The following is a 26,677-nucleotide window of genomic DNA, read 5'->3' on the forward strand; positions in this document are numbered from 1 at the left end:
ACCTTGATCATATCCATTCCATGAACAATCTATAGAAATTATAAATCTGTGTATCAAGTTTCATAACAATTGCTCATTTTGTTTTTAAGTGATTGAGAACCAACTATTGTTTAATATATACTTACCGCGACCATGATATTGAACCCTCCCACACCATAAGCAATCGCATTTTAGATATGAGTATAATACATTGATTTGCTTATGTTTATTACAATCGCTAATTTTGTTATTGAGTTACATGGAGGAAACCATTTTTGACGATGCTGCGAAGCATCGTCTAAGTTATCATATCATGAAAAAAAATCTTCACAATGGCAACCTATGTAAAAGACCAAGCCAGTCCGATTGAGATAGCTCGATTTTTCTAATCGGCACACCTCGCTGATAAAGGTATAGGAAGCTCAGCTCTAAATAGGACAGCATATTCTGGGAAAAGATTTAATAATAGTTTGAAAACGTTAATTTTAAATCAGTTATATTCAATCCATTATATGCATTTTCTGTATTGAATTTGACATTTGTCGTGATTCAGTAAATAAATTACGAATTAAAAAGTGTATAATTAACTTTCAACGCGATCATGAGTGTAGAGAAAACGAATTATTTCGAACCTGCCATTTGTAAACGTTCTAGCGACTATGGTATATAAACTGCATAATAGCCGTTCAATATCTGTGATACTCGCTCTTCGGCGTACATTATCATTTTGCATAATTATATAGTAAACATTTCAAACATAAATTACAGAGCCACATCAGTGCACAAACTATGTTTGACAATTCATTCGATTGATGGATATTGCTGTTTTAAACACATAGTAGGTCATATCGCGGAGATTTAGTTAACCTTACCATGTGTTCATGGGCGAACTCACGTATTCAAGTGCTCTAACGACTATGTGCTCATACCCACTTTTGATCGGGAATCATCATGGAATTAATGCCGTACTTAACGTACAGACATGCCTAAGCTTATTGAATTATAATCAAAAGAGAAAAAGTATATGTTCATGCACATGGGATTGTGAAATCACGTCCGTACACAAAGCATCATTAACTTAGGAAAGGAAACAACGAAATATAAAATTTGGTATGATATAATGTGAAATTAAAGAGCATGGTGTTATTAAAGAGCATGTCAAGTTTTGAACTTATATGCTGAAACGTAATGTTATAACCCACAAACGTTTTACTGTAACAGACAGTTTTTTAAGATAAGTGGTACAGAAAATCCATGCCGATTACCTTTTTAAAGATATTTCTTGTTATATTTGATGGAGAATGTAACCCGCCTCCCAGTCTCGCTGAAAGGATCAAGTTCCCCACGGGTACTACTTCCGCGTACCCCCATTTTTTTTTTCGTGCCCTACATTTTTTGTACCCAATTTTTTTCGTACCCAATTTTTTTTTCGTACCCAAATTTGTGCTCGTAACCAAATTTTTTTTCGTACCCAATTTTTTTCCTACCCAATTTTTTTTCGTAAACAAATCTTTTTACGTACTTAATTTTTTTGTTTGCATAATTTTTGTACCCAAAATTTTCTTACCCCATTTTTTTCCTACCCCAAATTTTTTTACCCACATACACAATTGTGGTGATGTAGATAAACTTAAATAGATGCTTTTATATCAATCCTCTTCAAAAGCATCGTCACACCAGTACTGTCAGTACTTTGATTATATTAGTTACAGTATTCTTGATATCCTCTGCAATCTCAAATTAAGTTTTAATGAAGTTTTGATGGAACGCATCTGTGTATGTGAATGCATGACAATAGCTGTTTTTATGTTTAAAGCGGAATCTATTTTTCGATTTTTATTAATAGTGACCTTGACCTTATGCTTGCAACATGCAATCCTTGCGAAGTTTGTAAATTAGGTATTTATTACGTATTATGTATTTATATATTTTTTCATTTCAAAAGCTAAACTTATTCTTGACATCTTAAGCAAAGACAATAAACGAGACATTGAAGCCACCCATATCATATGCAATCCATGTATGAAGCTAAATATTGGGAAAAAATGTTATAACTTTGAGTAATATTACTCAAGCTATTCCTGAGAAACTAGCTTACCGGAAACCTTTAATCTACTTATATAGTGTGTATGTAAATCAATAATTCTAAAATGGCCCATAATTTTGACAAATGTAAAACTAGACTTACTAAACTTGGCATTCTAAGTCAATTTATATGGGGGATATATGTTTTTAATTTGAATGACATATGTCAAGCCATTCCTCATAAACTAGCTTATGGAAAATCATTAACCTACTGATATAGTTCTCAAATAAATTTGTAAGTGTTAAATGGCCCCTTATATTGACACATTTCAAACAAGAGGTACCAAAATGAATGCATCAGGTAATTTCACTATGGAGAATACATGTTCTGAGTTTGAATGAAAAAACTCAAGCCATTCTTATGAAACAAGCTTACCAAAAGACTTCAACCTAGCTCGGACGCCGACACCGGGTCGAGTAGAATAGCGTTCCATTTGCTCGAAAAGTCGAGCTTAACAGCGTGGACATTTTCAACCATGAAAAATATATTATTTAATTGCATATTTAATATCGGATCCGATCAGATAACGCAAAAACAATAAACAGAGTATGACTGCACGTGTGAATAAGAGTGCACGTGTGAAGAATGATATCATATGATGTAAAACTCGACATAAAAATCTTCACATGTTTTGAAAATGTTATTTTCAAAACGTGGGGTGTAATCAGTGGCTGCGTTCACAAACCAGTTAAGGTACCATTTTACCGTATATTATAAAACATTGAATACTCCTGAATCAGGTTTTGTGTTATCAATACAATATTCATCAAATAACAGTATGATACTCTACATGCATACACGCACATGTATCGCACACCGAACAAAAATGGTGTTTTAAAGTTATTACTAAAATGCATTTAAACTTTAAAACACAAATAACAGCACTACAATCCATAGAACGTCAAATGCGTGTCACTTCCTTTAACGTTGTGGTTCAAAATTTCACACAATGACTGTTAACACTACATAAACTATATCTGAATATGAATGAAAAGTACGTGAGCTCCCTAATGGATGTTGCTTTGGTTCAATTTAAAATACTTCTCATATAATTTGTTTACTATCTATATGTTATTGCAAACATTCTTCGATAATGCTCTTTATTTTAGTTCAGTAATCAGGTGCACTTAATATCGAATTATTTAATTTCCAAAATCCTTGGCAACGTTTAGATGCGCTTTTAAGCTTAATAAATATTGCCATATGATCGATCAATTGAATTATTGCAGGTATAATATCTCTTTTATGTAAACGAGGTTATTATTTCTGTCTAGAAGCCAGAAATCTTTGCGACTTCTCCATGTAAACTGGTTTTTCGATTTAAAAGTCGCCAAATATCCGTCAGGTTATTTTTTTGTTTAAGGTTATTTTGTTTACCGTTTATTTTTACCTTAGTTTTTGAAGATGATACTCTATCACGTATGTCGTTAATTGCGTTAAAATCTCCACAAATTAAGGTTATGCCCTGCGCATGTTCCTTTACTTTGTTTGAAATTAATTCAAAAAATAAGTTTCTTAATTATTTATTTTTTTCATTTGGTACATAAATATTAAGTAGTGATATAGTATTGTTTTGGGTTTCACTATTCTTTAAAAGATATATCCCGTTTGAGTCTATGTACGTATCGATTACTGTGTACTGAAGGGACATTTAATGATGATTGACACACCTTTGCTATTATTATCTCCGTTTAAGAGTTAAAGATTTCACTCGGAAAATTCTTCTAGTAAATTTATATCTTATGTAAAAGTGTATTCCCTGTAAAAAGGCAATACATGCTCATTGATGTTAAATATATTGTTTTGCTCGTGCGCGTTTAAATGTATCTATTATTCCGTGTAAAGTGATGAAAATAATGTTTAAATAATCATTTAAAGCTGCCATTTACAAAATTATTATAAAGTTACATGTTGTTACACCAAATAATGTTATGCACACGCATCACTGAAAAAGACTATTTTCTAAAATAAAACATAATTAAGTCATCATATATAAATTAGTTCAAAGGAATAATTCAGCATAATATACATTCTACTTGTATAAGGCACCATATGAAGGCATGCTAACTGATTAAACTGGTGTAACCCAATACTTTACGCCTTTAGATAAACAGTTAAAGTGTTAAACGAAAAGTGGAACATACTATATACACTTGATTAACCCATTTATGCCTAGCGTCTAGAAAAAAGGCCTTGGCAAACATGACGCATCGCGCTACTTATTGCTACTATGCAGTATACCGCTAAGTAGGTTATACGCCATGGGATTTAATTTCATGCTAAAAAGCATGCAGATAAGCAACTGATACAATGTGGTGAAGATGGTATGTAAATAATGGTGCGTGTATCGATCGTTTAACTCCTCAAAATAAAACAGAAGCCAATTGCGTAACACCTCAAAATATAGTTGTTACATTATAACGTTAAAATATGAACATGAATCGGTATAACAGTGGGGTTAGGGATTTTGTTTCGAAAATAACGTGTTTCTAAAGGATGAATATTTGAAATGTGGTGATTAATCCGGGATTTGTATGGATTTATCTCTAACAATCCATTCTATGAGTTTTTAGGGATTTTGTGGGGTGAAAACGGATTGTTTGGGATGGTTAAGGCTAATCTGGGATGCTAGCACTCCGCGCATGCGTACGGAAGAGAAGGCGGCGTTTATAGGTTTCTATATTTATTTAAGCGTTGATAAATTAAACGCAATTTAAAAATAAACATAACAGATTTGAATAAAATGTGTGTAACCGAAATTGCAAATACAAATGCATATGTTTATAGTCTGATTACGATACTAGACTCATCTTCAATCGACTTTGACATTTTCCCCCCTATTACTGGGATATAAATCGTCCGTTTACATTCGGCACACGGCACATTGGCTTTTTCCCCTCACAGGTACCCATTTATACTCCTGGGTGGAGAGGAGCAAGCGTGGTAACTTCATATGTACATGCACCTTGATGAGTTCTACACGCCACACCCATTTTATTGTTACTAGGTCAAAGGTCAAGGTCACTGTGACCTCTAATATAAAACTCTAACTTTGCCCCTAACATCATAGTGCTTCCATTTACAACTTTGACACTTCATATGTACATGCACCTTGATGAGTTCTACATGCCACACCAATTTTTGGGTCACTAGGTCAAAGGTCAAAGTCACTTTGACCTCTAATATAAAACTTTAACTTTGCCTCTAACATCACAGTGATTCAACCCACAATTTTAAAACTTCATATGTACATGCACCTTGATGAGTTTTACACGCCACTCCCATTTTTGGGTGTCTAGGTCAAAGGTCAAGGTCACTGTGACCTCTAATATAAAACTTTAAATTTGCCTCTAACATCATAGTTCTTCCACCTACAACTTTGAAACTTCATATGTGCATGCACCTTGATGAGTTCTACACACCACACCCATTTTTTGGTCACTAGGTCAAACGTCAAGGTCAATGTGACCTCTAATATAAAACTAAAACTTTGCCTATAACATCACATTACTTCAACCTACAACTTTGAAACTTCATATGTAGATGCACCTTGATGAGTTCTACACGCCACACCCATTTTGGGTCACTAGGTCAAAGGTCAAGGTCAATGTGACCTCTAAAAAAAATTCTGACAAGCTCTCGCAGCCGGTGCTCTTGTGAATGTATTATTATATCAATATTAATCTAAAGTTAGCTAAATTTCTTCACATGTCATGGTTTATAACTGTAGCTTTTAATAAGCAACTAGAAAACCCCCAAACATAAGTGATATACAAATTTATACTTAAATTCATTGCGTGAAAATAAATTGGGGTAGGCATACTCAAAGTAAAATTATTGAGATAGGAACGGTAAAACTTCCTGAAATTCATTCAGTGTGTAGAAAATATGTTGTGTTAAATAAATATGTACAATATAGGCATTTAATCACACTACAAGTGACATAAAACGTAATTAAAGTGTCTTGCCACTGAACCATTTGTTGTCGTTTTTGCCATTTTATCCAGATAAGTGCATATATTATTGGACATCAAAGGCACATTTGTCTTCCAATGACACTTTTATAATCTGTCTCTACTAACACAATCCAGCCGAATACGTTTATAAAGATAATTGTCAAAATATATGTATATTTAATTACAAAAAACTATATATTTTGGATATAGGGTAAATCATAGAAAACGCCCAACCGAGTCAAGGGGTAGGTGTATTAAACCAAGTATAAAAAGTTAACCGGCTGGTGAAAAGTTTTACAATTTTGCAATTAGTTGTGATATACACTTTTTTATGTGGAGATAATAACAAAGAGTGTTTCTGGAAAAGTACCCATTAGGCTTCCACTACCTTAATATCTTAGTTAGAAGGTGATTTTTCAAGCGGTTCCGTAGTGTAGTGGTTAAACGCTGGCTTGATATGTGAGAGGTCCAAGGTTCGAGCCCCAGTATAATCAAATTATTTCATTTGTGTTCTATGTTAACTTTTTGTTTTGATGTAGACATTTTAGTTTAAATAAATATGCTGTTTTATTGAAACCATTTTTTGTTTTTATTATGCCCATGAAATATATGTGTGAGACGGTGGGGTTTTTTCGTAAACACATTAAAACCTTCTCTGTTCCACTATCCTAGCAACCACCTAGTTACTAATAAAGGCGCTATAGAGCGCGAAGCGCGACACGTATTATTAATTGCAATAATGAGTCTTGATAAAGAAAGCAGCCGCTAATCAATGAGGAGCACCATCCCAGCATCCCAGTCTCATTACTATCAAGTCCTCCTACAGGTTTTTTTAAGAACCACATATAGAAGGCCGCAGGCCTGACTCGTATCTTGCCAGTGGTATGGACCATTTGGTATGGACCTTTAACTCCGCTCACTATCCAGCGTTAAAACTTCCGGGTTTACATTTAAACCGACTAGTAATAGCTTATAAGTATCTTAGTTAGAAGGTGATTTTTCAAGCGTTTCCGTGGTGTAGTGGTTACACGCTCGCTTCGAATGTGAGAGATCCAAGGTTCGAGCCCCAGTAGAATCAAATTATTTTATTTGTGTTCATTGTTAACTTTTTGTTTTGATGTTGACATTTTAGTTTAAATAAATATGCTGTTTTATTGTAACCATTTTTTGTTTTTATTATGCCCATGAAATATATGTGTGAGAGGGTGGGGGGGGGAGGGTTCGTAAACACATTAAACCTTTACAGAGTTTTCATATCAATGAGTACTCAATCCCTATCGTAAATGAGCAACGTAAGAATAAGTTAAGAATCATCTCCCCTTGAAGTTGAGAACAATATGAAATTACGCTTATAAGATGAAGCAGATTTTTTAAAACCTACACAGTTCTGTCCCATTAATGAAAACTACACACGGGGTCCTGTAAAAAAAGGAAACCTATGTAAATAAAATGACCTATGACATATTCGGGGGTTACAACACAAAATCATAGATAATGGTTATTTGGGAGTTATAACACATTATCTTAGATAATGGTTATTTGGGGGTTAGAACACACAATCATAGATAATGGTTATACCAGTATCTTTTTCTTTCTTGTTTAAAATAATCGGCCAATATATGAATATTTACAGAAGAAAAAAATCGTTCCATGAAACTTCATTGAGTGCCTTTTACACTGAAGTTTCCGACGCCCTTTGATGCTTTGCATCAATACTTATCTTGTATATTGAATATTTTACATCGGAATTAATGCATACAATTGAACAGTATTTATCTATTGAAACTAAAGAAAAACATACGTCAAATCACGATTAATACATTTCAATAGATGTGTTTGTAAAGGGCCAAAAATCACCAGACTACGTTGTTTGACTAGTACGTTGGTACAACAATATTGATGAGGCGATGAGGGGGTGCCATAGAGGAATTACCCGATACTGTATATACATGAAAAAATTAATTTAAAATGATATGAAAATAAATAAAATGAAGCATTTAATTTAATTCCATGTGAAAAATGTATTTTTTTCAATTTAAATGTGGTTTGCTTAATAATGAAATAAATTGCTCGTTGATACCAATGCATTTATGATAATAATTGTCTTGTTCATTATCTTGTTAGTCACACACTCAAAGAGGCAGGTATACTCATATGTAGAGCTCATAATCCTATGATGTGAGTCATCATCGTAACGCGGAAACTGGCTACTACTTATGTTTCCTTAGCGCCAACCTTACAAACCTACCGTTTCTCTACTGAATATTGTCTGATCTACTTCATTTAAATTGAAATTGAAGATATTCAGTAGAGCAACTTTAAAAATTACAGGCCGTGGCACACTTTTTTATTGAACAGTTCATGTGCCTTCTTCATAAAGTGTAATTTTAACTATGTTTCTTATTCAAGTATCATTTTAAGTAAATATAAAAAAATAAAGGCTGAAATAAAATTGATGAATTTATTTTTAACTGTTTCTGTGATGTTCTCTATATTTCCTATACTGATCTATTCCTTTATTTAATTTTCTAAATAAAGTGTAAATGTTAAATTCAACTGTAAAAAAAGAAACAAATATATTGATTTTTCCTTCCCTAATTACGGATAAATAATATAAGCAAAATAATAAACATTTGGATACACATCTGAAATAGAGGCGCAAACGGATTCTCTCCAAGAAAGACCATGTTACCATTGTGGATTAAGAGCGTATACTGGTATATCTGTGACACACCATACTGGCGATGTGTAGAAAAGATTGTAACGAAAAGATGCGTCATTTAATTGTCTCACTTAACTGAAATATCGGTTGCTGAATCGATGGAAACTCTCGATCACACGAATATTTGGTTATTGATATGTAGTATGGCACATATTACGTATAATCCTAGTTGTAACATTTTAAAAACACGCACGCTTTCTTTGTCTAATCCTCGATGTTAATACGAAAACGAATATTTGTTGAGTTTACAAATGACGTGTTTTATAGGCTATGCAAGGCTTTCAACACTATTTTCTATGCAGAATAATAATATAAAGGACACCGACAAAAGTAGATTTTACATCTTAAATTAGTATGATTACGCCCCGCCCACTCTTTGCTTACACTGAAAACACTGATAAACTCCGCCTCATCTCAATTCAACCCTGACATCGACGGCGCATGCGTAGAGACTTCGGAATCTGGATAGGGCCAAGTTGATTGTCACGTGTCGACCTTCAAGGTCGACGCACGACATTCAAGCGACTTTCAAGCGACGCACGATATGACACTCGACATTTGAAGTCGACATACGACAATTTTGCGACAATCAAGATTTGAGTGTCGCATATCGTGCTGGATTTTGGAAAATAAATATTGCAGACAATCTTTACTGTCGACTGAATTTTCGACTGTCATATCGTTCGTCGCTTGAATGTCGCTTGAGTGTCGCTTAAATGTCGTGTGTCGACCTTCAAGCTTGACACTCGACCTTTGAGCGACGCATGACACGACGCGCGACATGCGATATGTACGAAATCCGGATAGGGCCAAGTTGATTGTCGCGTGTCGAACTTCGAGGTCGATGCACGACATTCAAGCGACAATCAAGCGTCCTACGATATGACACTCGACATTTGAGGTCGAAGCGCGACAATCATGCGACAATCAAGATTTGAGTGTCGCATATTGCGCTGTGTTTTAGAAAAAAAATATTGCAGAAAAACTCAATTGTCGCGCGTCGTATCGTGCGTCGCTTGAATGTCGCTTGAATGTCGTGTGTTGACCTTCGAGCGCGACACTCGACATTCTCTCGACGCACGACACGACGATGCGATATGACACTAGACACTATATCGAGCAAACGTCGGGAAAATGTCGCCAGTCGACCTAAAAATCCCTAGGTCGACACGCGACATTCTCTCGACGCACGATACGACGCGAAACGCACTTCTAGCAGTAGTAGAAGCATTATTATTATTATTATTATTATTATTATTATTATTATTATTATTAGAAGTAGTGGTAGTAGAAGTAGTAGTAGTAGTAGTAGTAGTAGTAGTAGTAGTAGTAGTAGTAGTAGTAGTAGTAGTAGTAGTAGAAGTAGCAGTAGAAGTAGAAGTAGTAGTAGTAGTAGTAGTAGTAGTTGTAGTAGTAGTAGTAGTAGTAGCGGTAGCAGAAGAAGCAGCAGCATTAGCGGTAGCAGTAGAAGCAGTAGCAGCAGCAACAGCAGTAGAAGCAGTAGATGCAGTAGCAGCAATAGCAGAAGTATCAGCAGTAGAAGCTGCTGCTACTACTGCTACTTCTGCTATTGCTGTTTATGTTGCTACTGGTGCTCCTGCTGCTACTGCTGCTGCTGCTTCTGCTGCTTCTGCTGCTACTGCTGCAGCTGCTGCTACTGGTGCTGCTTCTTCTTATGCTACTGCTGCTACTGCTGCTACTAATGCTAATGCTGCTGCTACTGCTGCTACCGCTAATACTGCTGCTACTGTTGCTACTTCTGCTGTTAATGTTGCTACTGCTGCTACTGCTGTTACTGCTTCTACTGCTGCTAGTGCTTCTACTGCTGCTACTGCTGCTGCTGCTGCTACTGTTGTTACTGCTGCAGCTGCTTCTGCTTCTGCTACTGCTGCCACTGCTGCTTCTGCTGCTACTGCTGCTTCTGCTGCTGCTGCTGCTGCAACTGCTGCTTCTGCTTTTACTGCTGCTATTGCTGCAACTGCTGGTACTGCTGCCACTGCTGCTACTGCTGCTGCTGTTACTGCTGGTACGAGATGCTGCCATTTTTTACTTGTAGCTTAAAAAAGTTACTATAACACCGTGCTTGCAGTTGAAAACACTATTCCCAAACCGGTAGATATATCGAGCGAGTGTCATATCGTGAAACACCTAACTGTTCACAACTGTTCAGATATTTTCTGATCCTAAAGGTTGTAACTTAATGCGCGAGATCAAACAATTCTAAACGTCTTTATATGTTTGTCATAATCCATACTTCTCATTTTAGTGGGTTGCCCTTCTGTGAGCTCAAGTGAAGGCCTGTCCTATGTGGTGTCTGCAGCGTCCAGGGGCCAGTCTTTGGCCTCATTCCAATATGCAGATGGCTACTATATAGAGGGCGCTCTACAGACTACGTGTCTTCGCAACGGCACCTGGGGCATTGAGTAGTCAAACTGTGGTAATACTCTCATTTTTGGGATCGACTATTTTCTTTTTGAGAAGCTAAGCATTTGGTATTATGTTTGTGTATGTTTATGTACTAAATAAGTTTTTAGCTCAACTATTATATATGAAATATATATGGTGGAGCTATCCTACTCACCTCTGCGTTAGCGTGAGCGTTGGAATGTTAAAGTTTGTGTACCACCTCAAATATTTTCTATGTCCCTTGACATATTGCTTTTATATTTTGCATACTTCTTTATCAACATGACCCCAATCTATAAACAAGAGCAGACAACTGTAACAAGCATTTTGTAAGAATTATGGCCCTTTTTTCACGTAGAATATTTACCAGTGAAAACCTTACATAGGAATTTTACACTTCCTCTGCACTCCATCCCATATGAAGACACTACAACTAACCAGGATACGACAAAACCAATCATACCAAGACAGAAGAGACCAACACCGGAAGTCGACACGACCAAGAAAATCAACATTTCATCCGAGTCGGAGTCAGACAGCAGTTCCGAGACAAGTGAGGCAAGCCCGAGGTATATCATACCACCAAGGAGAAGACCGCTACCACAGCCCTGTGTCAATTTTCCCCAACCAGATTTACCATCTAGCATCTCACGTGCTACTTGTGACGGTAAATTCAGTAATAATTCTACTGGTAGGTCCGACCTAGCGTTTTATTTTCAGCGATCCATACCTAGTGCTAATAACGCAAGTTTTTCTAGGTCTCAACCTCACATTGTAACTGTTTATCACTTTTCAGATAATAATATGTCTAATCAGAACCAGTCTTTAGCCTTAGGTCATATGCCGAGTCTCAGATTGCAAATCCGTTGTTACCACAACGAACACATACTGCAGAGCCGATGTTTTAGAAATTTACTACGCAGAGGCCCTAAGTATAGATTGCCTATTCCTGTTGATTTTGATGACTGCATTAAGAAAATCGTAGCATCCTTACAGGATTATTGCACTAAATGGTGCAGGAAGGAAAATACTGAAATTACTGCACTCAATGATTGGAAAACAAAAATATTTAGTATGGCGATGAATAAAATATATTTTTATGATACAAATCCTTTGGCCTTACCACATTCACCTTAATTTAATAGACACAATTTTTGTAAATTGCTCGAAGACTTAAAATCTAAATTCGTCATAGTTCCTGCTGATAAGGCTGCTAATAATGTTATTATAATATGAAGAGTGTTTTATGTTCAAACTATTTCACAAGAACTTTCACAAACTACATCATATTGTGATTACAATAAGCAACCTAATGAAATTATTGCCGACCATATTGCCGAATGCAAAAAATTAAATGTAATTGTCAATAGTACTGACAGGAAATTGCTATCACTTTACTGGATACCTAAATTACATAAAACGCCATATAAAAGCCGTTTTATCGCTAATTCAGTGTCTTTTACCACCAAGCAATTATCAGTGTATCTTACTTCTGCATTTAGTGCTATTAGATATCATATAGCTAAATATTGTAATAAAGTTTATGAAAATAGTAATATTAACCTATTTTGGTCAATACAAAACTCCTTAGAAGTTATTGATAAAATTGAAAAGAAAAAATATAAGGTGTCACAAGTAAGCCCTTATGATTTTTCTACATTATATACAACGCTTCCTCACGCTTTAATAAAATCCAAACTAGTTTCTTTGATTGAAAAAACGTTTGCTAGAGAGAAGCGTTCATATCTAGCTTTAAACACTAAAACAGCTTTTTTACTAATCAGATATTAGATAATTACATCATTTGGACTGGTCTTGACTTTTGTACAGCACTTACTTTTCTTCTGGATAACTTGTTTGTTGAATTTAATGGTAAAATATTTAAACAAATTATTGGCGTTCCTATGGGTACTTATTGTGCCCCACTTATAGCTGATCTTTTTTTATATTGTTATGAAAGCGAATTTATGTTAGAATTATCTAAAACTAAACAACTAGATTTGATTCAATGTTTTAACCTTTCCAGTAGATACATTGATGACATACTTAATTTAGATAATCCATTATTTGAACAATATATTCACAAAATCTACCCAAACGAACTAGTCTTAAATAGATCGCCTCAACCCAATACAGACGCTGCCTATTTAGACTTACATCTTACTATTAATAATTATATGATTAAAACTAGTTTATACGACAAACGGGACGACTTTAACTTTGATATTGTGAATTTTCCGTTCCTAGATGGCAACATCCCTAAAGGTCCTTCCTATGGTATTTACATTTCACAGTTGGTACGTTATGCCAGAGCATGTTCATGTATTAAAGATTTTAATGATCGTAATCTTATATTAACAAAGAAATTGCTAAAACAAGGCTTTTTGTATCATAACATGAGAAGTAAATTCGCTAAATTTCACTCAAAGTATGTTTTAATTTCTAAATATAATGTTTCTTTAAAATGGCATTTAAAAAATGGAATTTCCCATCCATCATTTTATGGAGATGTTTTGAAGCGTGTCCGCAAATTAAAATATGTTAAAGGAAATGTTCATATTAAACTTTTCAATTTAATTAACTCGTTTTTATCAAAAGGATATGATGCTGATGTACTTAAAAAACACGTGCTTGATGTTTTTCGATTCACTATATCTTTCTTCTCTTAAAATTTGGAATCATTAAGTGATATTATTGGCATTTGTCTCTGTTGAACATTATTGTGTCTTTGTGTCGTAGGAACAAATCTACTTGATAAACTACATTTAGACTCACATCGTACATTGAATCATGAATTTCACAGGCGTCTGTTTATTATACAATTTTAATATACGTAAATTAATAAATACAATAAATAAAACGACACATAACTCCAAAAAGTTAACCTCATTTTGTACAATTTCATTTATATCATTAACACCGCGGGCGCCAATCTAAAGCACATGGCATAAATCAGCGTGAAGTTGTTTCCTGTGGCTGCAGGTTTTTACAAGACAAGAGTTCTATTGTGAATTCGCACTTGAGAATCGTTAACGCATATCTGTATACACCCCTGAAGAAGTCATACGACCAACTTTCACTGTTGTAATCTTCGTGCATAGGTCATTGGTTTTATATCGTTCAATTTTCATTTCATTTCATCTCTGATAGGTGTTTCTTGTTAGATTTATTTTTTAGCAATCGCATAAACAACAAAGGTATGTAATATGGATCCTTTACACCCATTATTGCTCCATCTTCCTGTATTTGCGCGATGATGATCTGAAATATTAACTTTATGACGCTATATTTTTAAATCTTTTTCTATAAAGAAGGAATGTAGTAGATACTTGTTAGTAGTTTCATTTCATCGTGCCTCAAAAAGTCGTAACTCTCTTGCTCTGGTATCTTTCCTACCATTGAGTAATTAAATGATAATTAAATTGAATGCGTGTTAATTCCCTTTTATTATTGTTTAATTTGAGTTACAATGCCATGAGGTTAATTTTTATTTACAATTAAATGTAACATGAATATTGCTGGGCCAAGTGTGAGGTTGAGCGCTCTAAAACCGGTTTAAACACCCAATGCTTTGCATTGACCGTTCCAAGGCGGTGAACCCAGCTTTATTCTTATTTGTGTTTATGTTGTTTTGTATTGTGCTGTTTTGTACTGTTTGGGCAATTGGTCACTTGCCTTAAATAAAGGACCAACTGATTCATTATGATAATAATTCAATACTGCTCCAGCAGCTGGAGTTTCACTTCTTTATATTATCACAACGACCACAGAGACCAAGGAGAAAGCCAGATTGGTATGGAGATTGGGTTCAACTTATTACAGCAAATGTGGATACTTTTCCCCAGGGTGAAATTTATTTTGTGTGACAGAGGAGAATGTCACAGTTTCAACCAGTTTAAGTATTTTCAGTTCATTGTGTAACTTAAACATTTGTAAAATGTTTTTCAGATGCCTTATATTGAAGGTCTGATCTTTATTAAGTTCAGATTTACTACATGTATTTTGTTTCAGTTTGAAATTCTCATTTTTGCTGATTATTTTCAGACATCTAAGATGCGGGTCTAAACCATAGACAGTATTTTAGCATTCATACATACTGATTATGGCTACTATTGCATAAGTTGTTTTTTATGTGATATTAGTTGCCATATGATGTTTTACTTTTTTTACAGTTATTTTCACGTATTGTTCTATTGTGGATGTTCCAACATAATATTGGCACAGTATGTTTAAATGATATGTTTTAATATGGTTTTAATTGTAACAGGTCTATTTAATTCAGCAAATTTAGAATGTAACTTTAAGGATAAATGAATAACCACCTTTAATTTCAGGTACTATGTGGTACCACATGCAATTTTAGGTGTTCAATGTACCAGTCTGTAATTTACTTAGATGGTGGGCAATTACCTTGAAATATATGTTGCAGGGACAGCAATCCAGTATATAATTCTTGCTGCTGTACGTGCAATCCAACTGCTGCACGTGCATTCGCGTGAGCACTGTTTAACGTTTATGTCCAATCGTTCTGTATGTTTTTTATGTTTGAGTGAAAGGAAGATTGAAAGAAAGATCCCTATTGGTTTGTTCGTTCACCCTTTTCTTCCTTTCACCCAAACCTAAAACATACATAACGATTGGACATAAACGTTAAACAGTGCTCACACGAAAGCACGTGCAGCAGTTGGATAGCCTCGGCCGACTTCGTAGATATACATTTTAAATGTATAAATCCGAAGAATTTCCGATTCACCCAACAACAGCAGACGTCAGAAAGACAAACCGCAATTGACTAATACATACGAGAACAGACGGAAAAGTCGGCGCCTGCGCGATGCCAAATATAAGTTCGCATGTACTTGAACTATGGAACGGCACATGTAAAATCAATAAGTAAAACTGACATATTGATTAATGTCAAACTGTGACACATGTACCTCGGTATATAAAAAAAACACCACCGCCTTACGCCACTTAACAAGCCATTTTCCTTCCAAGTAGAAGTGGACGTTATGTGCGGCAAATTTACATTTGCGGAAAGTGACAGCCGTTATACTTGACATTTCGCATGCCATTCATTTGTTCCCTTGTTTTGTTGTTGTAGTTATGTAAAGATTTTTCACGGGGTCACTTGGTGCATTTTAAACCGAAAAGTTTGTCCAGACCATAACTATGTCATTTATCGTTAGATTTTATAATCATTTGGTACATTTGTTCACCATCATTGGACGGTATTTTGCGCGAAAGAATTAGGTCGATATATCCAAGGTCAAGGTCACACTTGAAGTTCAAAGGTCAAATGCTTGTCTTGTCCACAACTATGTCGTTCATTGCGAGGTTTAAAACTCATTTGGCACATTTGATCACCATCATTAGACGGTGTGTCGCGCAAAAGGATTCTGTCAATATCTCCAAGGTCAAGGTCACACTATGAGTTCAAAGGTCAAAAATGGCAATAAATGAGCTTGTCAGGGACCTAACTATGTCGTTCATTGTGAGATTTAAAAAATCATTTGGCACATTTGTTCACCATCATTGGACGGTGTGTCACGCGAAAGAATTATGTCAATATCTCCAAGGTCAAGGTCACACTTTGAGTTCAAAGGTCTAACATGGCAAAAAATGAGCTTGTCCGGGCCATAACTATGTCGATCATTGTGAGATTTTCAAATCATTTGGCACATTTGCTCACCATGATTGGACGGTGTGTCGCGCGAAAGAATTACGTCGATATCTCCAAGGTCAAGGTCACACTTTGAGTTGAAAGGTAAAAAAATCCCATAAATCAGATTGTCTGGGTCATTACAATGTCGTTCATTATGAGATTTTAAAATCATTTGGCACATTTGTTCACCATCATTGGACGGTGTGTCGCGCGAAAGAATTCTGTCAATATCTCCAAGGTCAAGGTCACACTTTGAGTTCAAAGGTCAAAAATGGTCATACATGAGCTTATCCGGACCATAACTATGTCGTTCATTGTGAGATTTTTACTCATTGTAAAATTTTAAAATGACTCTGTATATAAATTTTGTTCACAGTCATTGATAAGCGTGTCATGCGAAAGAATTCAAGAGTTCAAAGGTCAAAATGGCCATAAAAGATAATTGCATAATAATTCTTAAAAATCGCCATAAATTAGCTTCTCTTGTTTTGTGAAGACAACATGCAAACTATTATGTGTGCATGCAGCATGTGGGGGTATACGTCACGTCTGTGACAAAGCTCTATTTAATTAATGTATTTATTTTTGCTTGAACCAGAAGTTCACAAGTTAATTTTCTGTGATACTGGAACGAAACACACCAAACATTCGATCCATAATTTTCAAAATCCTGAAATATCAACTAGTTAATACACAAACTTTACAAAAGTTTATCCAAAATTTATCAATTATAAATGTTAAATCGTGAAATTGTTGAGTGTCTGGGTGTCTTGGAAGGTACCTGTTGGTCAATAAGATAAAAGAGCCAATGTTTGCACTTATGATTTAATTTTCCCTGTCTGTTTGTTGATTTGTTTGTTTGTTGGTTTTCATCAAACTTTAACTTTAACATTGGCCATAACTTTTTAAATATTCAAGATAGCAACTTAATATTTGGCATGCATGTGTATCTAATGAAGCTGCACATTTTAAGTGGTGAGACTCATTCAAGGTCAAAGGTCAAAGATATGGGGGACATAGTGTTTTCACAAACACATCTTGTTTATGCTGAATGGGTCAAGTATCCCCCGGGTACTACTTCCCCGTACCCCTGGTACTTTGAAGTATACTTCACCGTACACTGATTTTCAAATTATACTTTTGGGTACACCGGTATATTAACAGGTACCCCATCTTTCATAAAAAAGCATACCTAAATTTCTTTTCGTACCCACATTTTTTTCGTACCCAAATTTTTTGGGGCATTATTTTTTCGTACCCAATTTGTTTTTGTATCCCAATTTTTTTATTGCATAATTTGTTCGTACCCAAAACTTTCGTACCTTCATTTTTTCGTAACGACAAATTATACTTTTGGGTACACCGGTATATTAACAGGTACCCCATCTTTCATAAAAAAGCGTACCTAAATTTCTTTTTGTACCACATTTTTTTTAATACCCAAATTTGTTTGGCATAGTTTTTTCGTATCCAAATTTGATTTCGTATCCAAAATTTTTTCCATACTTATTTCAAATCCAAAACTTTCGTATCCACATTTTTTTTTCGTTACCAACATTTTCGAACCACAATTTATTTCGTACCTAAAATGTTTGTACACACATTTTTCACCACTTCATTCCATCACGCTAAACCCTTAAGGTGTCGCAACTCTAGTAATATTTCCAATATTTAGTTTGGATGATATGATTCAAACGATCATGTAAGTTGTTAAAATGAAAACTTCTGAGAAAGGGAAAATAACTGTTGATTAAGAGGTAGCCAGGTCAAAGGTCATGGTCACATGTTCTTGTAACAGAAAATTTGTTTCAGCTTTATTTTTTGGGAACACTATGAATCGCAATCATGAAAATTGGTATATTGGTAACATGGGTGGAAAGAAAGACACATTTTGATTTTGAAGTCCCCAAGACAAAGGTCAAAGTTATATAAGCTTGAATCATGAGCTTGAAATTGGTATCTTTATTATATCAAGTGAATGCTTTGACCTCCAATAATGTAAATTGGTAAAAAAAATTAAAGAGCAAATTGCTGTAATTGTCTCATAACAAAAGGTGCTTATAATGTATCAACATTGGTACTGTCCATGTTGCTAGGGTGCATTCCTGCAAAAGTACAGTAGCTAAGAAAATGTCTGATCTCTAAATAATATTTCCTTTATTTTAATAGACAAACCTTCTCTTAATAATCTTGCCTTAATTTAATAACAAAGACCTTCTCTTAATAATCTTGCCTTAATTAAATAAGAAATACCTTCTCTAAATAATCTTGCCTTTATTTAATAACAAAGACATTCTTTTAATAATCTTGCCTTTATGTAATTAGAAAGACCTTCTCTAAATAATCTTGCCTTAATTTAATTGAGAGACCTTCTCTAAATAATCTTGCCGTGATTTAATAACAAACACGTTCTCTTAATAATATTGCCTTTATTTAATTAGAAAGACCTTCTCTGAAAATTCTTGCCTTTATTTAATAAGAAAGACCTTCTCTATATAATATTGCTTATATATAATTGGAAAGACACTCTATAAATAATATTGCCTTTATTTAACTAGAAAGACTTTCTCTCAATAATCTTGCCTTTATTTAATTAGAAAGACCTTCTCTTAATATGTTTGCCTTTATTTAATTAGAAAGACGTGTTATTTACAGTTACATTCCTCAATTGTGTTCAAATTGTGTTCATTAAGGATACAAAGTCTAGTTAGCATTAGAGTGGACGAGGATCGGGAAAAAAGCCTGTTGTACATCATAATATACTTCCAAACATATGCAGAAATTAATAAATAATTCCATAAATTATTATAAAGATGAACTCTTGCAGATCTTGAATAATTATGCTGAACGTATCTGTACTTATTTATTTGGACTTCCTACTTAGGGTTTTAACACTTCCAATCAATCTTACGATCACTTACGATTTAGTTATTGACTTGAAAATCACAATGACAATGCCGCTTGCAAGAAAGAAGTGTTTAAGAAGCACGCATAAATCTTTACAAGCGTTTGACGTACTGCAGGCTGTACCAGATCCAAACCCAGCTTTGCACCAGTAAATGTTAAAAGAACTTTAAGTGTCATGACCATGAACTTTTACTCTTAGAAATTATGTAAGCAATAAATTGGTTTTCAGCATTTCTGCAAGAACTACCTTAAGAAAAATCACTATCATTATAGTGCATCCTATACCTGTTTGAGACTGTGCTGCTATTCTCAAAGGTATTCTTCATAACGAAGTAACGAAGACAAAATGAAGGATAACTATGCGCAAACCGGAAGTCCTGACCGCATGGTTGCATGCTGTCAGTTTGATAATATTCTAGCATAAAATGTTGAGTGCATGGTGCTTCGAATTGCTTTCACACAGCTTTAATTTGTGTTCAATAAGAATCAAATTGATGGTATATGTGTAATCCATAAGAAAACAAAACATTTCTTTGAACTTCATTATAATTGTGGTGTCTTACCTCATATCTGTGTGGTTGTTTTGTAGACTCAACATGGCAGCCCTTATGCCAGCAAATACGTGTGTGTTATTTTTTAAGTAAATATTTTGAGTTATAATACATATATATATATTAATGCTGTTTTTGCTAACGGTTATGACCTTATCTTTCTAACCAGTAAATCTAACCGCTAACCGTTTGCATCCCTGCCTTTAAATGTAGATTTTTGCATTCGTTCAGTTATTTGCGTTATTCACGTTCACTATACATAACGATATCAAGTACGCAAAAGAGTGTGAGCATTGTTATGTTAATGACTTTTTGTGAAGTTCGCTGTTAACACTATGTTTATGTATATATTAAGCACGCACGCACGCTCGCGCACACGCACGCACGCACAAACGCACGTTAAATAATTGCGCACATTTTTCATGTACATGATTTTATAGCCCATCTGTTTACATCCGTCTGATAACTAGGTCAACCCTCAGCAGATTTAATAGCTGTTTTCATGCATATAGAGGTTGTGATCTCTATAATTTTCCCACGCACTTAAACAACCAAGTCCTTGTAAACATTGTCTACTCTGGTGGTAAGTGTACGCAGTAATATCTGCATTAGATATGAGTCTCATAATGAGAAAAAACATGTATAACTTTTTTTTATTTATGCTTGAAATACAAAAATGTTAACAAAACGTAAACATTTTATAGTGTTGTTTAAAAGTTTGAATTGAAAATTATTTTTTTTTAAATGTTTTTTTTGTTGTTGTTTTTTTTTTTCAAAAAATACATATGTATCATATAACCATTTTTTTCATTTTTTTATTTTTAAAACATGAATAGTTTAAAGTGTTGATTAGAAGTTTGAATTTTTTTGAAAAATAATATTAAAAAAAAATTATAATCAATATATGTTTTGCATTAAGCACCCTTTTTCTTATTATGTCCTATTTACGTCCAAAACCAAAAACGAAATTCGCTTGCTCTCTCACTCCATCGAAATCAAACAATAAGATAGTGAAATCTATTATGAATTTGGCTCGCTGATTCTGAATCAGGTGTTAATTTTCCGATTTCTTGACATCAGGCACGCCTCTAGAATACCTGCTAGAAGTAACCCCCCCCCCCCTAAAAAAAAGTAAACACAAAGTTGGGATCTGTCCAATTTGGACCATACCTTTCCTACCAGGCATGTAACATGCAGCTTATTCAAGCCATACAAGTATATTAATAACACCCATCTTATTTTTTCTAACTTTTATTATGTTATAATATGTAATTTTACATCAATCAATGACGCAACAGTACATAATTGAAAATACAAATAATTTATTTATTGCAAATCATCTTAATTGGTTTTATCATGTTTATTTAAAAAAAAAAGGTTAGCTCGGTTGCATCATTACAATCTGCTTGTAACATATTTAAAATGGCAAGTTATGGGTCTATGATTGTTCCTTAACAAAAATATTTTGATGCAGAGTCATCACAGCACACACAGTCCATATTGTGTTAGCCTGCTTAAATAATGAAGTTTGCAGTTTATGTCCAATCAACTTGTAGGTCTTTATTTTTGCAATTACTCTCTCTATGTGCACTCTATGTTTTGCTATTTTCTGTGTTAAATATTTGTCTGATGGAGTAATTTGGGAGGAAGAGGATTCAAATGGTGGAATATTAGGTGATAGTCCTAGTTCAATACGCTCATCTTTAATAGTAAAACGTTTATCAGCCATAACTCGTCTCCTTTATTTATTTATCCGTGTTCAAATAAAACCTTGAATAATGAAAAGAATCCAGTATCCTCGCAAATAGATTTTTCCGATATTGAGCTTGTAACTAATTCAGATATAAAGATAACAAATCCGCTGGGGTCACAACCAACCAATGCCTTTAAGGTTGTAGATGACTTATAATCACTGTAAAGTTGACTGTGTAGCCCAACAGCATTAGGTACTTGTGTTTTAATTTCAGTTCCATCTGTTATGATAAGAGTGGTTGGAAAATATTTTGGCATTTTAAAAATACTAACATCCCTATGAGGCCAGATTGATACTTGGCAAAACTTGAAATACATAATGTCCAACATATTATTAAACACAAATCTAGCAGATTGTAATGATATTTTGAATTTCATTGCTAAATCCTTGAGATCAAAGCCATGTCTTAATCTGCACAAAGTTAAAAGTAAAGCATTTTCATTTGAAGGCATGTTTAAGCCACTCCTGTCATATTATCTGTGTTAGGAAAAAAGAAAGGCAAATAGAGATAAAATTTGATACAAGTTATTCCAGTGTAGTAAAGAAATAAACCCTTCAATGACTTTTCTCTGTTCCTAATGTCTTCAGCACTAAAGTGTTGTTGTAGTTGTTGTATTTTCATTCGCTGTTATCTAATAGTTACTCTCATACTTCTAATTTCTTTGTCTTTTTTTCTAATTTCTTCCTTCATATTGGTATTTTCAGCCTGAAGAAGTACCATGTGTCGCGCCATTTGAAGTGGATATGTCCCTTGTAGACCTGGAACAAAACAAGGAATCTTAAAGAAGTTAAACCTGTTGCGACTGGATAGTGCGGAGACCTGTCCGTTATAAAAACCAGCCCCAGTAAAACTTCCGCTAAAGAATGAAATGCTGAAAAAAGATTTTTTAGTGACGGATCCTGAAAACCTGAGAAGTCAACAGGGCTACAAACAGATTGTACACTGTGGTATTCTGCAAGAAACACGGCTTGTCACCGCAGGATGACATTTGTACCCTTTTTACACATATTTCGAAACCTAAATGCAAAACCTAAACGCAAAGCGTGACGGAATTTCAGACAGACAGACGGACGGACAGACGGACAGTGCGATCACTATATGCCACCCTACCGGGGGCATAAACACAGACTTACAACATCTAAATTTGGAAGCAGATAAGAAAGTAAAGCAACATAAAAAATATTAAATTCAGTTTCCAGACAGACATATTCACGAATGTGGTTTTGTTGTGAGCAATGAGTTTCCTTTTCTCGGTGCCACTCCAGATGGAAAACTTTGTGACAATGGACAGGCAGGAATAATAAAAATATAATTTCCTTACAGCCATGTCAATAAGTGATGCATGTGACAAAGTAAAAAAATGTTTACACAAGAACATGAATGGCAACATCTTCTTAAACAGAAGTCATGAATATTATGCTCAAATTCAGGGGCAGTTAATGACAACAGGCTGTGATTTCTGTGAGGTCATTGTATTCTGCCCAAATGTGAAAGAAGTGTTTGTTGAGCGTATCTTCCCAGATGTAAAATACATGTAAGCAATGCTTATTGTGGTGTCATTTTTCTTTGAACGGTTTGCCCTACCTTATCAAAAAAGTAGCCACTAAATGTAAACCTGCATCTGTTTGGCAGCTGGTATCTATATGACGTATGATGGAGTCCACAGACTTGAAATCTGTTGTTGTGTTTCTGAAATTCAAAAGTGGAAATAAACAGAATCCATGCATGTACATACGAATTTGTTATGTACTACATTTGCATAATATTCTTTTTATTGTAAAAAAATAATGTTAAAAAAAATATAATTACTTTTGCTGGCTGAATGCAATGGGCATTTTTAAAGAATTTCACACGATTGAATCAATTTTTGTTTTGTATTGTGAATAATGATTCATTAAATAATTGATTACAGTAACATGTATAATAAATTATTTCCTATGCGGATAGAATTACTTACTCGTTGTCACTGTCCCCATTAAAATTTCCTTCCAATCGTTTCCGTTTGGTTTCCGACAAAGTGCTGCAAGAAATTAATTTATTTTATACAGATACTGTACATGTATTTTTTTTCCAACAAATGCTGCAAGAAGTTGAATAATAAAAATTAAAACCTTTACCAACTTTGTTTACCATTTGCACGATTCCACGGGCAGAGATTTAACCTGTTGGGTGGGTTACAGTGCTTACATTTGTACATTTTATTAACCAGTGCATATACATTGAATTTAGATGTATACATGTACAGTACATGTATGCTTTTTACATTAATGATTATCATGATTATCACAATGGACGAAAAAGAGTAGCTCTAGATATTAAATAGCAATCGTTAAAGAAATATTATACAATATAATGAAGTAAATTAAGATCTTACCGTGGAACAAACGACCTTGTTTACATCTATTGTGTTTTAGGTTTAATATTGTTTATTAATATTATTTTGATGCAGAGTCATCACAGCACACACAGTCCATATTGTGTTAGCCTGCTTAAATAATGAAGTTTGCAGTTTATGTCCAATCAACTTGTAGGTCTTTATTTTTGCAATTACTCTCTCTATGTGCACTCTATGTTTTGCTATTTTCTGTGTTAAATATTTGTCTGATGGAGTAATTTGGGAGGAAGAGGATTCAAATGGTGGAATATTAGGTGATAGTCCTAGTTCAATACGCTCATCTTTAATAGTAAAACGTTTATCAGCCATAACTCGTCTCCTTTATTTATTTATCCGTGTTCAAATAAAACCTTGAATAATGAAAAGAATCCAGTATCCTCGCAAATAGATTTTTCCGATATTGAGCTTGTAACTAATTCAGATATAAAGATAACAAATCCGCTGGGGTCACAACCAACCAATGCCTTTAAGGTTGTAGATGACTTATAATCACTGTAAAGTTGACTGTGTAGCCCAACAGCATTAGGTACTTGTGTTTTAATTTCAGTTCCATCTGTTATGATAAGAGTGGTTGGAAAATATTTTGGCATTTTAAAAATACTAACATCCCTATGAGGCCAGATTGATACTTGGCAAAACTTGAAATACATAATGTCCAACATATTATTAAACACAAATCTAGCAGATTGTAATGATATTTTGAATTTCATTGCTAAATCCTTGAGATCAAAGCCATGTCTTAATCTGCACAAAGTTAAAAGTAAAGCATTTTCATTTGAAGGCATGTTTAAGCCACTCCTGTCATATTATCTGTGTTAGGAAAAAAGAAAGGCAAATAGAGATAAAATTTGATACAAGTTATTCCAGTGTAGTAAAGAAATAAACCCTTCAATGACTTTTCTCTGTTCCTAATGTCTTCAGCACTAAAGTGTTGTTGTAGTTGTTGTATTTTCATTCGCTGTTATCTAATAGTTACTCTCATACTTCTAATTTCTTTGTCTTTTTTTCTAATTTCTTCCTTCATATTGGTATTTTCAGCCTGAAGAAGTACCATGTGTCGCGCCATTTGAAGTGGATATGTCCCTTGTAGACCTGGAACAAAACAAGGAATCTTAAAGAAGTTAAACCTGTTGCGACTGGATAGTGCGGAGACCTGTCCGTTATAAAAACCAGCCCCAGTAAAACTTCCGCTAAAGAATGAAATGCTGAAAAAAGATTTTTTAGTGACGGATCCTGAAAACCTGAGAAGTCAACAGGGCTACAAACAGATTGTACACTGTGGTATTCTGCAAGAAACACGGCTTGTCACCGCAGGATGACATTTGTACCCTTTTTACACATATTTCGAAACCTAAACGCAAAACCTAAACGCAAAGCGTGACGGAATTTCAGACAGACAGACGGACGGACAGACGGACAGTGCGATCACTATATGCCACCCTACCGGGGGCATAAACACAGACTTACAACATCTAAATTTGGAAGCAGATAAGAAAGTAAAGCAACATAAAAATATTAAATTCAGTTTCCAGACAGACATATTCACGAATGTGGTTTTGTTGTGAGCAATGAGTTTCCTTTTCTCGGTGCCACTCCAGATGGAAAACTTTGTGACAATGGACAGGCAGGAATAATAAAAATATAATTTCCTTACAGCCATGTCAATAAGTGATGCATGTGACAAAGTAAAAAAATGTTTACACAAGAACATGAATGGCAACATCTTCTTAAACAGAAGTCATGAATATTATGCTCAAATTCAGGGGCAGTTAATGACAACAGGCTGTGATTTCTGTGAGGTCATTGTATTCTGCCCAAATGTGAAAGAAGTGTTTGTTGAGCGTATCTTCCCAGATGTAAAATACATGTAAGCAATGCTTATTGTGGTGTCATTTTTCTTTGAACGGTTTGCCCTACCTTATCAAAAAAGTAGCCACTAAATGTAAACCTGCATCTGTTTGGCAGCTGGTATCTATATGACGTATGATGGAGTCCACAGACTTGAAATCTGTTGTTGTGTTTCTGAAATTCAAAAGTGGAAATAAACAGAATCCATGCATGTACATACGAATTTGTTATGTACTACATTTGCATAATATTCTTTTTATTGTAAAAAAATAATGTTAAAAAAAATATAATTACTTTTGCTGGCTGAATGCAATGGGCATTTTTAAAGAATTTCACACGATTGAATCAATTTTTGTTTTGTATTGTGAATAATGATTCATTAAATAATTGATTACAGTAACATGTATA

The 26,677-nt window shown here is 34.4% G+C and overlaps 1 protein-coding gene and 1 pseudogene across 2 annotated transcripts in view; one reads left to right on the top strand and one right to left on the bottom strand.

The window, feature by feature from the left end:
* Nucleotides 1–26,677, top strand: part of LOC127877191 (putative nuclease HARBI1) — a 216,078-nt gene that overhangs the window by 20,589 nt on the left and 168,812 nt on the right. The window lies entirely within an intron of this gene.
* LOC127877192 (uncharacterized) overlaps nt 24,549–26,677 on the bottom strand; it is a 2,837-nt pseudogene continuing 708 nt past the window's right edge.

The sequence above is a fragment of the Dreissena polymorpha genome, chromosome 4, assembly GCF_020536995.1.
Source record: "Dreissena polymorpha isolate Duluth1 chromosome 4, UMN_Dpol_1.0, whole genome shotgun sequence".
Lineage (NCBI taxonomy): Eukaryota > Metazoa > Mollusca > Bivalvia > Myida > Dreissenidae > Dreissena > Dreissena polymorpha.